The sequence below is a fragment of the Rattus norvegicus genome, chromosome 9 (genome assembly GCF_036323735.1).
Source record: "Rattus norvegicus strain BN/NHsdMcwi chromosome 9, GRCr8, whole genome shotgun sequence".
Lineage (NCBI taxonomy): Eukaryota > Metazoa > Chordata > Mammalia > Rodentia > Muridae > Rattus > Rattus norvegicus.
This window is the reverse complement of record NC_086027.1, coordinates 61,644,763-61,658,478: the sequence shown is the minus strand read 5'-3', so window position 1 is coordinate 61,658,478 and position 13,716 is coordinate 61,644,763. Positions and strand designations below refer to the sequence as shown.

General features: G+C 37.5%; 1 pseudogene; it reads right to left on the bottom strand.

The window, feature by feature from the left end:
- Positions 1-12,923: 12,923 nt before the first annotated feature.
- On the bottom strand, positions 12,924-13,311 carry LOC134480289 (NHP2-like protein 1; annotated as a pseudogene).
- Between the last annotated feature and the right edge of the window lie 405 nt (positions 13,312-13,716).

Here is a 13,716-nt window from a genome sequence, read left to right as displayed (position 1 = left end):
ACAAACATTGCTGAATAGTGATGAATTTAACTGTATGTCATTTTCAAGGCATACTTATATTTTGTAAAACTGTAATAAACTTAAATATTTTTCAACTTTTTATGTCATTCTAATATTTAACAAGAGAATAATTATTCCCTCTCTACCCATATTAACAGAGCATGTGGTTATTACATGATTTTGATTATACATCATGTATTTCGTAATATGTTTTAACTCTAAAAACAAATGTTGATCATTTGCTAAATTCCACTACACATGCAAAAAGGTGTTTCTTTTAAAAAAATGTTCTATTCTGAAAGAGAAACATGGATCACCCCCTATTCTTTTTCTGCCTTTTCGTGGCAATCATTACACAGATATGATTCTCATTCAATATTATAATTCTTGCTAGTTAAAAAATAATCCTCAAAAGAATGTACAATATGTTTCTCATAATGTGGGGAAGGTATTTTGAGAAAAAATTCCACATAGTCCAGCCCCATCTGTTCATTCTAAAATTGAACACTGTGGGCTAATAATCTCTGTTTTCGGGAAAAAAGCAAGGTGAGTAAGTGTGAACATTATCATAAGACTTTTGGTTTTTAGCTTAACTGAAAAAATGTTTTAGTGCTGTTGGCATGAAAGGGGAACAGTCACATCGCATCATGGAGAAATAAGTACTTGATGTTAGAGAATTTCAATCAAATTTTAATCTGAAATTCAAAATTCTTGTTTACAAGTTTTATATTAAATTACATATTGAGTAAAATGATAATTTTTTTACACTGAGGAAGACTTTACTTTGTGTTTTGTTATATGATTCCATTGTTTACACTCCTTATTTATTTATTTATTTATTTATTTATTTATTTATTTATTTATTTATTCACTTTACATCCTCTTCACAGCCCCTCTCCCTTCTCCCGGTAGGCCCTCTACATGGCCCCTCCCCCATTCTCCCTCCCCTTCATCTTGGAGAAGGGAAAGGTACCTCCCGGATACCTCAAGTCACTGCCCAACTAGGTACATTCTTTTCCCCTGAGACCAGACAAAACACATTTAAGACAGAAAATGTAAAAGAAATGAAAAGAAAAAAGGACCTATGATCACAGTATCGAAACATATCTATTCAATTTTATCCTGCAGTTTCTTCTGCCATCTTGTAAACATCTTCTAAACATAGTTACTATACCTAAATGCTTCTCATTATAGTCTACTCAGGTGGAAGCATTGTTTTCTTAAGTTATTATTCACTTTTCCTCATTCCTAGACTAAGTCAGACATTACTTCCCTCTATCTGAGTTTTTCCATTTAATATCCATATTAATAAACACACATTTTCCTTACTAATCCTGACCATTTTGCCTGTCTCATATTGACTGTACTTGCTATTTCTGGAGCCATTTTACTGATGCCATTTTATCTGCATGTTCTTTGGTATGCCTTGTAATACCAAGCAATACTCTTTTGGGGGTTATTTTTAAAACCTGTAGCAGTGAGTTTACAATATTACTTTAAAACTGTTGTAGTGATTTTGTCATGAGTTCTGACTTTTTTTTACAGGTTAAGAAAATAATTTAAAGTATAGCCATGACATTTTTTCTTAAAATTGAAATAGATTGTTTTCATATACAATATATCCTGGTTATATTTCCCCATCCTCCATCCATCCATCCCAGTTCTCCGCTGCCTCTCATCCATTCCAAATTCCCACCCTTTCTAAATCTTACTAGAAAAGAACAGGCTGCTAGAAGAGAACAGTCAAATACGACAAATTAAATATAATAAGACAAAGCAAAAACTTTTATATTGAAGTTAGACATGGCAACCCAACAGGAGGAAAAAAGTCCCAAGAATCCCGTGCCCAAGAAGTAGGGACCTATTTGTTTTCACAGTCTGGAGTCCCATGAAAATACTAAGCTAAAAGCTATAATATATATGCAGAGGACCTGGTAAAGACCCATGTAGTCCTATGCTTGCTGTTTCAAGCAAATCCCTCAGAGCTTTGGGAATTCCACAGATGAGGAATCCTCAGAAAGATTCAGAAATTCAGAAAGGAGTCAGAGGGGATGGAGGGCACTAGGAGAACACAGCATCCTGAATCAACTAAGCAGGTCATGTATAAGCTCACGGAGATTAAAGCAGCCAAATTTCGCTTTGTAAAATAAGAATACTAAATAAAAACTTTGAGGCTCAACTCTAGATACAGTTTTCCGTGTTCATATCTTACCACATATTACTACTGAATTATACCAATTGTGTTTTTTCCTTTCCAATCATTATCCTTTTGCTGCTGTTGTTTTTATTCGTGGGTGGTAGCTTAATGGGTAAATGCTTGCCATGTAGGCATGAGGACCTGTTTTCAACCCCCAGAACTCATGAACAGAAGCTGCGTGTGTTGGCATGCTATTGCAAACCCAGCACTGGGAAAGGAGAAAACAGTGAATCCCCAGGGCTAGCTTGGTTAGGTCTAGGCCAGTGAGAGACCCTGTCTCCAAAACTACAGATGGATCTAGATCTAAACTGAGGAGTGACACAGGAGTTTTAGTTCAATGTGAAAACATGTAGATGAAAATATCTTCATTTTTCTACTCCAAGTGGAAAAATGGTTTTGCATTTGTATTTCTTCATGTTTTGGTAAATATAGGCTATTTTCTAAACAAGGTATACAACTATTATAAGGGCTATAGGAATAATTGAAAAAATAAGTATTATTTACTGAGCCCAATATATGAAAAGATTTTTCCATTTAACTGATTTATGTAACATGACAATTTGAATAGTGATATTAACAAAGAGGGAAGGTTAACTTGCCCAGACAAAATGGTTAGAAAGAGAATATAAAAGTACTTTAGATCCAGATAGATTTTGACTTTAGATAGCAAGAGATATGATGGTCTATATCAAGAATGAGTTGTTATGGGCATAGATAAAGAAATTAGGCTTTAATGATATAGCATGGAGGAATGGTGTTAAATGCTGTGGAAAAGTTAAATAAAATGATAATTTGTATTTTCTGGTAGAATGAATGTTACAGATACCAGTGACAGGATAATTGAGAACAGAAAATGGATTATTGTATGTTGAAGAGAGAGAGAGAGGTATCTAGGATAATATATATCAAATACTCTATAGAGAGAAGTGGGGACTGAGAAGGATAGTGATGGTCCAGAGAAGAAAGAATTAACAAACCTGGGTTGTCATTATATATATATATATATATATATATATATATATATATATATATCAGTTTAGTTAGACTTTTAAAAACTGAGATAAAAATGTGTGAGGTCATCTTATAAGAATAAATTCCATTGACAAATATGTGTTGTCTGATTGGTGTTATAGAAACTATTGAATATTCTTAGCAATTATTTGGTATATGAAGGTCAATAAGAGCTACAAGATAAATGACCCATCACACAAGGTAATTAATCTTCCCCAAACACTAACATATCCAGCTGACATCTCATTTGGTGAATGAATCAAGGCAACTCAGAGGCTGACAAGTGTTCCCGTCATTCATTTACGTGGGGAAATTGCTTCCTGGGATATTCTAGTGAGTTTTCAGTTTCCAGTCTGTTCTGTTGGCATCCAGAGACACACAACAAGAGAGAGCATGCATGTGCCCTTTAGCATTAAACACCTCTTTCCCATTCTATACCTATCTTACTTCAAATCTCATTGCTATTCGTTGCGAATTTTAAAAGGCATGTGAGCTGTTTATTGATAGAAAATACGGATGGGCTTTTCCGTCTTTGGCTATACCCACGTTATTTGTTTGGAACCATGGTCTCGGTGTGTTGGTCAATGACACGAAGGTCCAGTAAGTGGTATAGTTCACCATGACTCTTAATTATTTTCTGTTTACCCCAGGCCTTTGTGGAGCGAGGCTATTGGGCAGTGCTTGCCTGTGTTTTCCATTCTTTCCAATCTTCTGTGTGTTTAAGAATTATAGTGTAACCTTGTTCCAATGTGGGTTTTCATATTGATAATCATGTCTTTACCATATTTCCAATAAGAGTAATGTTTGTTTTCTTTGCCCTAAAACATTTTTCGCGGTCCTGACAAAGGCTACTTCCTGCTGCATATTAATCTTGCTTTTGATAATTTATGCTATATGCTGGAAGTTCTAAGGGATCACTAGAAATAGAGCAACAGCAGTGATGTGTGGGCCTCCTGTGCAGGAGCTATTCATAGCTTTTATGTGGCACCTCTCTTCCTACAGGGAAGAGACTTTTAGTTATAAGTAACCATAGGTGAGAATATATATATATATATATATACATATATATATATATATACATACATATACATACATACATTTGGTAGCAGCAGAAATGGGGAACAAGTTATCCAAGTGCTAGAGAACTCTTCAGATGAAATTCGGCAGTCATCCAAATAGAGGCATTAATGTCATGTAGCAGTAGAATGAAGCTAGTAGTTGGAGAAAATATCTACATTTCACTGTCTTCCATTTCCATGCTGAAGAATGTTGGGCGGCTTCCTTCAGGAGATCAGCGGAGATTCTCACCCCCTCATCCTCAATCAGTTGCTATTGCTCCAGACTGGTAGGTAGGGATGAACGAAACAAAACCAACCAACCAAAACAAACATATAACAACATCCCCCAAACACCCAATTACTGGATTGCTAAGTGCCTAAAGGAGAGTTGCTAAAATGCATTTAGCAAGTGCTATGATGTCACCCATCATTATTGATACCTGGCTACAAAGTCCAGAGCAGGAACTGGAATCAAGTTATGATTAGAAAGCTGGGACAGATGCAGAAGGGCAACAAAACAGTGAAATTAGGGCGGGCAAAACAATACATTAACACATTGTAAAATTGTTAAAGAGTGAAATTGGTCAGGAAATTAATGTACTAGTTGGATTTCTCCATAATACTCTAATTAAAGTATTGCTTTTGAGTCCTCTAAAAACTCCAGTATAGATCAATGCAACTACATTCTCGGCTTCAAATAAATCATTTCACTTTCTAAAGTAATTTTATCTTAAAATTTCATTATTGTTCTCCTGAGCTCTGATTAATGATAAAAAGATTATGTAAGGATTGTGAAGTTTAAATACATTGAAATGTGTACTTTTAGTGAAGTTATTTAACTAAGCCACGAATGAAAGAGAACGTGTTTCTATTCTCTTCGACTAGTACAGAGTAACTAGGAATATAGCATTAATGTGCACTGTGAAGATCCACTAGGCAATTGTATAATTACATGCATCTCCTTAGCATTTGTGTTACACCACCTTTTTTATTATTGTTCTTTAATCTTTTTTTATAGTTCAGTCATTATCACCCTCTTAGTTTACCCTTTGACTATTCATCATCCCATACATCCCCCAACCTTGTCTTCAAGATGTCCCCACTCTACCAAACATCCCCATTCCTTGGGACCTCAAGTCTCTCAAGGGTTAGGTACATCTTCTTGAACTGAAGCCAGAAAAGGCTGTATATGTGTCGGGGCCCCATTTCAGCTAGGGTATGCTGCCTGGTTGGTGGCTTAGTGTCTGAGAGATCTTGGGGATCCAGGTTAACTAAGACTGCTGGTCTTTCTATTGGGGTCAGACTCCTCCTTTCAGCTTTTTCCTAATTCAACCACAGGGGTCCCTGGCTTCTGTCCAGTGTCTGTGTCTGACTCTTTCAGCTGTTTGTTGGCCTCTCAGATGGCAGTAATGCTAGGCTGCTATCTTTAAGCACACATCTGTAATAGTGTCAGGATTTGGGACTCCCCGTGAGCTGGATCCCAATTTAGGCCTGTCACTGGACCTCTTTTCTCTCAGGTTCTTTCCATTTTTGTCCCTGCCGTTCTTTCAGACAGGGACAAATTCTGGGTCAGAGTTTTTGAGTGTGGGATGGCAACCCCATCCCTCCACTTGATGTCTTGTCTTTCTATTGGAGGTGGACTCTTCAAGTTTCCTCACCCCACTAAATTCCCTCCCTTTGATTCCTGAGATTCTCTTACCTCTCAGGTCTGTGGTACATTCTAGAGGTCCCCCTACCTTCCATGGTTGCCTGTTTCCATTCTTTCTGCTGGCCCTAAGGGCTTCAGTCCTGTTGCCCCACAAATAACTGATCATGTCCCCCTTTTCCCCTCCCTGACCTCTTTCCCAACAGGTCTCCCCTCAGCCCTGCCCAGTGCTTGTTTGCTTTCTTCTCCCTCCCAAGTGGGATTGAGGCATCCTCACTTGGGCCCTTTGGCTATAGATTCCTATTTGTCACCTTGCACAAAGCTCAAGTCCAAGTAGATCAAGGACCTCAAATTAAAGCCAAATACACTGAATCTAACAGAAGGGAAAGTGGGAAAGAGTATCAAATTCATTGGCATAGGCGGAAAATTCATAAACAGAACTACAATGGTTCAGGCTCTAACATCAAGAACTGATAAATGGGACCACATGAAACTGAAAAGCTTCTATAAGGCAAATGACATAGTCAATAGGACAAATCAGCAACCAACAGATTGAAAAAAGTCTTTACTAAACCCACATCCAAAAGAGAACTACTATCCAAATTATATAAAGAACTCAAGAAGATAACCACCAAAAAAACCAAACAACCCAATCAAAAAATGGGATATAGAATTAAACAGAGAATTTACAACAGAGGAATCTTGAATGGCTGAGAAGCACCTAAAGAAATGTTCAAATCTTTAGTGATCAGGGAACTGCAAATTAAAGTGACTGTGAGATTCTACCTTACACCAATCAGAATGGGTAAGATCAAAACCTCAGGTAATAGCACATGTTGGCAGGATGTGGAAAAAGAGGAACACTCCTCCATTGCTAGTGGGATTGCAAACTGGTACCACCATTCTGGAAATCAATCTGGAGGTTCTTCAGAACATTCAAAATAGATCTATCTAAAGACCCAGCTATAGCACTCTTGGGCATATATCCAATAGATGTTCCACCATGCCACAGGGGCACATGTTCTCCTATGTTCATAGAGGTGTGTGTATGTGTGTGTGTGTGTGTGTGTGTGTGTGTGTGTGTGTGTGTGTGTGTTAGCCAGAAGCAGGAAACAACCCAGATTTCCCAAAACAGAAAAATGGATACAGAAAATGTGGTTCATTTGCACAATGGAATACTACTCAGCTATTAAGAATGAGGACATCCTGAGTTTTTTCAGGCAAATGGATGGAACTAGAAAATATCATCCCGTGTGATTTAACTCAGACCCAAATAGACATGCATGGTATGTTCTCACTAATAAGTGGATTATTAGTATTATACCATCTTCTAGTATCACATACTGCTACGTGAACTGTTTGACAAACAGACTTTACATGATACAGGGCATAGTGAACACATTGCCATCTCTACTGTGTTAATTTGGGGTTTCTGGCAAGCTAGAGCACTGGCAGAACAATTTTAGGAGAGGCAAGAATTAAATTTCACTATAACCTTAGCCATTCAAACTTCTGGAATCTGACATTTGTGGTTTATTTTAGACATATTTAGGTACAACATGATTTTGGAAAAAAAGTTTCCTGATGACAAGTTAGTCCCATGTCCACAACAAAACTTAAGACATGTATACATTAAAACTCTTTACAAAGTACATATGGCTTCTTCCATAAAGATGGGTTCTGTTGACTTAGAAACAACAGTCAAGATAGTGGTCTAGGAAGAATGACTGAGGTAAACATCATGCCTATGGGTGTTAGAATTGTCTTAGCCCTACGATAACATGAAAGTCACTTGGGCTGTTGTAAAGTACTCATAAGGATGGGGTTTATGGGCTGAAAAGGATGTGTTCTTCTGGCTGGGCTGCCTTTTCTGGCTTCAATGGGAAAAAAGTGTGTAGCCTCACAGAGCATTGATGTGTCGTGGGGGATACCCATGGAGATTCTACTCACTCAGAGGAGAAGGGGAGGGGAGAAAGGGGAAGAATTATGGGAGGTGGTGACTACGAGAAGAACTGTGAGCAGGATTTAAAGTGAATAAGTAAAATGATGATGATGAAGAAGATGATGGTGGTGGTGGTGGTGATGATGACGATGATGATGACGATGATGATAATAAATAATGGTATTTGGGGGAAAATCAGAAATAAACAAATATTCTAGAGAATTCAGGTGAAGCCTGATTCTATAGACGGCAAAGGATGACCAGACTGTGAACTACATCCTTTTGCACATTGTTCCAGGTAGAAGACAGACAAACATCTTCCTTTGAAGAGACAAGCCTGTGTGTTTAACGTTCCTGGCTTCTCTAGTGCTTCTCTGCATACACAAAGACTTCCTCTACTCGGGAAAGTGAAGACACTGTCATCTTCAAGCAACTCTTAGTAGCTCCAGATTTTAATAGCCCTGAATATTTTCTTCACAAAATAACCATTTTAGCCTGGAATAGTGACAAATGTCTGAAATTTTAGTACTGGAGATGTAGCAGTCTGGGGATCACAGGTTCAAAGCCAGGCGGTAATATACTGAGTTTGAGACCAGTTACCTTATATCTCGGAGAGCCAAATGATTATCAGTTAATGATTATGAAATTATTTATTGGATGCCTCAAACTACATTATACATTTTTTGTGAAAAATGACCCTGCATTGTGTTCATGTATAATAAAAATAAAATCAAGGCATATCAATAAAAATTTTTATTACATGCCTATTTCTACCATTATTATATGAAAAAATTAATAGATATCAATTATATACTATTTGAAAACTTTAGCATATTTAAAAATTAATGTAGTTGCTAATTAAAGTAACTGAAACTGTATAGTGAAAACTAGAAATAACAAATAAAAGCAGCTCCGAAGAGAGACGGGAGTTCTTCGGATCACATTAATTAGCTCCTATTAGTTTTTTGCATAGAGAAATTTGGAAGCCTTGAATTATCTTTTCAGAATTTCATTTTATCTATAACTCTTGATTTCAGTTACTTTTTTAAAAGACTTTCTTACTTATGAGAGAGTGAAAGGCAGAAAAGAGGCAGAAGCCACCACTCTGTTGTTGTTACAATGAGTATACGAATCTTTATAAGTGGTTGCCAAGATTTATGCTTTACATCTCTTTTAAAGTAGCCAACCTAAGTCAGGTTTTAAAATTCAATTAATTCTGTGAGTGATATATCTTCTCTCTTTCTGATATAATTTTTTGGTTTATTGTATAAATAAGTGCACTGATGATTCTCTGTTTTATCATCACTAATTACATTGTGCACCTTTCGAATAGGATTTCTGGAGAGAAGTGTTGCAGTCTCATATTATTCTCCTGCTGGCCTGTTCTGCTTCCTGTGTGCATCCTGCCTTGATCAGTAATGGCAAGTTCAAGGAGGAATAGAACACACAACAGACAACACTGTCTTCCCTGGTCAGTTTTCTGGGATTATCTCTCATGGTTTGGATCTGGAATAGCCCCAAGGATTCATGTGTTGAAAGCTTAGACCCAAGCTGCTAGCACGATTAGGAAATGATAGAAATAACAGGTTTTGAGACTAGTTTAGATTAGTTTAGATTGGTTGAGACTAGTTGAGATCCTTGGAGAACATCTCAGAAGCTAAAGTTTGTATCGTCCCTCTACCTCCCACTCTAGCATATCTTCTCTGTCCTCCCTGCTTCCCCGCTGCTGCAAGATGAGCAGGTTTGCTTTTGCCCCTTTCCCTGTCATGATGTTTATCTTGTCCCTTACCACAGTGTAAAGATAGATAATATCAGTTGATCGTGAGAGCAAGCCATGACCAACAATGACCAAAAAATTATCCTTTAAGTTAGTTTCTCTAAATATGTCACAATATATTCCATACCATATCTTGAAAATGGGCTCTGGTATCTTTCATTTCCCTTATTTCCCAGACTGCAATGAATGACAGGTAAGGGAGTGTGTACAAATCCTGACCTTACCAGCAGATACTAGAGTCTGAAGCATGGTTCAAACCAAAAAGCACGGGGAAAAAAAAACCAAAACAAAACCAAAAACCAAAATCAAAACAAAACAAAACAACCCACTTCGATTTCATGTCTGACCTTTTGTGTCCATTTCAAAACTCTTCTCAAATTATTTGAAATTTTTATCCAAGGTAGATTGACCATGGATTTCGCCAACTACATGATAATTACTCTTTCTTTCAACAGCCCTTTGCTTTCTCTAAGTAGCATTTATCAAGGGCGAAGACTACGTTTCTTGGAAGGATCATAACTGAGTTCTGTCTCTACTGGTTGATCTTCTGTACTTGGATAAAACTATCTGTGCTCCTCCCCAGTCCTTTAGTGCTAGTAGCAGGAATTGAAATAGTCTGGAATTTGATGTTTTACATTTGCTTGCATTTGTTAATTTAACACAATATTTTCACATTCATAATCCAAACACTTGCATTAATACTGTGAATGTAGCTGAATGATAGAGTGTTTGTCAACCTAGATGATTAAGACTCTGGGTTTGATCTCTAACCCTGAAAATATATCTAATTAGTCTGTGTATAAATGTCTATCTTATGACTCTCAATTTCTCTTGATAAATACTAAATGAAACTTATTTTACCAATATTTAAAATGGGGAAGACATATGTGAAAATAAAATGAAATAGCATTTCACCAGTCAGCATAAAGTAGTATTTCCTCTGTGAGATTCTATATTTTATTTTCTGTTTAAATTCTTTTAACACATGATAAACTATGATTGCCCAAATAGCTTAGTAATGATTTATGTGACTGAAAGTCATATAAAAATACACAAAATTTTAATGCCCAAGTTCACTAACCCACCAATCTGATCAAGTCACCTTTATCTTTGAGAATGACTACTTCACAAGGAATTCTTGAATTCAAGAAGCCTCATGAATAAAGGCAAGTGGAGGCTCTGTGACACAGAGAACAACTCTGAACCCTGATGGCCTTGAATACAAAATTCCCTATCTGAACATTTTTCAAAGCAGTTTCTCAGAACTGAATGTCATTCAGGTTTTCGTGTAGAGAGATCAAATATTTCATGAACTCAGGGACCTGACTAATCACTTGTAAATGCTAAAGACTGCAAAGATAATAGAAGCAAATTCTTATGAAGGAAGAAGACACATAAATCTAGGTGTGGGCTTTAAGAACAAAGAGCGAAATGTTTCATTATATTTAGGAAGAATTGTCACTTGAAATCTCTCATATTAAGATGTTCATTGAGATGTCACGAGCCAGGCCTTGATGGATTGAGGCAGGAAGGCAGAAAGAAGAGGAAGGTCTGAGACTACACATGTTACGAAACTCATTTCACCTGTGAAGAGAAGAATATTGATTTCATTCATCTCACTTAGTTGGGACTCTAACGTAAGAAAAAAATCAAGTTCATTGATGTCAACTCCAAAGATGGCAGTAGTGTACTGAGAACAGAAAGAAAGCCGAATGGGAAAATGACAAATGCAACTTCATTAGGAAAATTTGAAAACACTATTTTTCTTCATGAAAAGGCAGTGAAAGAGCCTCAAATTCTGGCTGCATCATATATTCCTGGCAACCTTCATGGCAATTGTGATGCATGGATTTTATACTCTGTGTGTGTGTGTGCGTGTGTGTGTGTGCGTGTGTGTGTGTGTATGTGTGTGTGTATACATACATACATATATATATATGTAGTGCATGTGTACATGCATGTGCATGTGCATATAACATATAACTTCATTTTCTGTGTATGTTGCTGGTACCTTATGTCTGGATTTTTGCTTAAAAATAGTGAGCATTTTTAAAACAATGTTGGACTAAATATAATACTATAATTTCACATGTTTTAATTCAAATATATTTTTAATTTGGTATTTCTATTGATGTTTTTAATCACAGTTACATATAATCTTTTAACCAAAGGAAATACATTATTTTTGCCTCTGAATATTAAAAATTTCTATGGTTCTTCAGTTGTTACATTTAGCAATTTGGTGAATATGTAGAAACAATGGAACATTGTTTTGTGATTGGACACTTTTTTGTTACATCCTCTGCTGAGCTTAAGAAAGTGACAGCTACTTTTCCTGGGAACTCTTGTGCCTGAAATAGTTCCCATGATCAGCCATTCTGAAGAGTTTTGTCTGAAAAGTAGAATATGCCATCTAGATCTCTTAAAGAGTTTTGAATTGTGGAATTATCAGAATTTTGTACACTTTATAGGGAAGACGTAGGAATCCCATATTGTGGGTTGGTTCTGTATTAATTAGGTTCCCAAAATCACATGGGAGTCTGTAGGTCTCTGCTACAGTTGGCTCTAATTGCTCAATAGAGTTGGTAAAGAGGTGGAACTTTAGGTTTCCCAGGCAAGGCACCAGGGGAAAAAGGAAGTTTTAGAATCTGCATGATGAGGAAGCAGAAAGATCTAGCTTGAGAGTTACAGGAAAGAAAGCATTATAATATGTAAGAATAGGGGTTTCCCCAGTTGGATCTGGGATAGCAGTGGTGGAATATGGATTTTAGGGAGTAATAATTCAGGAATATCGGAGAGAGTGTGCTAGTCATGGGGAGAAAATGCCTAGCTATTGCACTGTTTAAGGGTGTGTGTGTGTGTGTGTGTGTGTGTGTGTGTGTGTGTGTGTGTGTGTATGTGTGTGTGTGTGTGTGAGAGAGAGAGAGAGAGAGAGACAGAGACAGACAGACAGACAGACAGACAGACAGACACGGGGGGGGGTGTCCTTCATTTGTGAATCTAAAACATTTGGGCAGGTGTAGAGAAAGTGTGTGATCCGCCAGGGAGTTTAGAGCAATTTAACTCACTACTACTACCATCCCTTTTTTTCCATTTAAAACGAAATATGAACATATTTATTAGGATGCTCAATAGTGAAAATGTGATCACTTTCTTCATGTGAAGAATACACCTGACCCATATTGTGGGAGGAAGAGGATGAGAGCTCCCAACACGGGTGTCAAACGGCTCCACAAGAAATCCCCATTTATCAAGGAGAGGTAGGAGTAGAAAGGAAGGGCAGAGGCCACAGCCTACACCAAGAGCCTTTCAATAGACCGCTGAATGGACTAGATCTGCTGCTTTAGTTGAGCGCCTTCCTTGATGGTAATAGAACAGGCGATGACTGGCCTGGAGACTCCATAGGCCCATCCTAAAGCCTAATTGGAGCACACAAAAGCGTAGGGGTCATTTTTGTCTTCACACAGCAGAGGGAGGTGCAGGATGATCTACAAAGACTCAGCGTCTGCTGCCCTCACAATCAACTCAGTGATGCTTCTGTTGCGGGTTTTGGTGGCTTCCCTGGCTCCTTTCCAAAGCTGCTTGTAGTTTACACGTTTGCCAAACAAGGTCCAGCAGCTTCCTAGTGAGGTGGGCATCTGAGAGGTGATAGGCCTTTGGGTTCACATCAGCTTCCTTCATGGCTGTGGAGCGCAGGCCTCACCAAGACTCAACAGCCTACCTCAGACAGACTCCTAAATTATTTTATGTCTCAAGCCCTATGTTAGAATTTTGCACACTGTCTATCAAGCTAGCCTGAGCTTGCTCATTACCAGCAGAGTGGAAATGTATTTAGTCAGAGAAGTTGCTGGATACAAGAGCAAGTGTTAATCACATCCAAGAAGGAACTAGAAGCTCAAAGAAGGAATTACAAGTAGGGAATTCGCAAAAGGTACTAGGCATTTCTTAGGACTATAAGCAAATGTGGAAAGGTAATATAGCTAACTGTACTCAGTTTCAAGATCCCAGTCAGATATTTTTACGTTGGCGAATTGGGCAGGGTAACTGACATTCTTTGTAAATTGACCTAAGTTCTGGAAATGATTT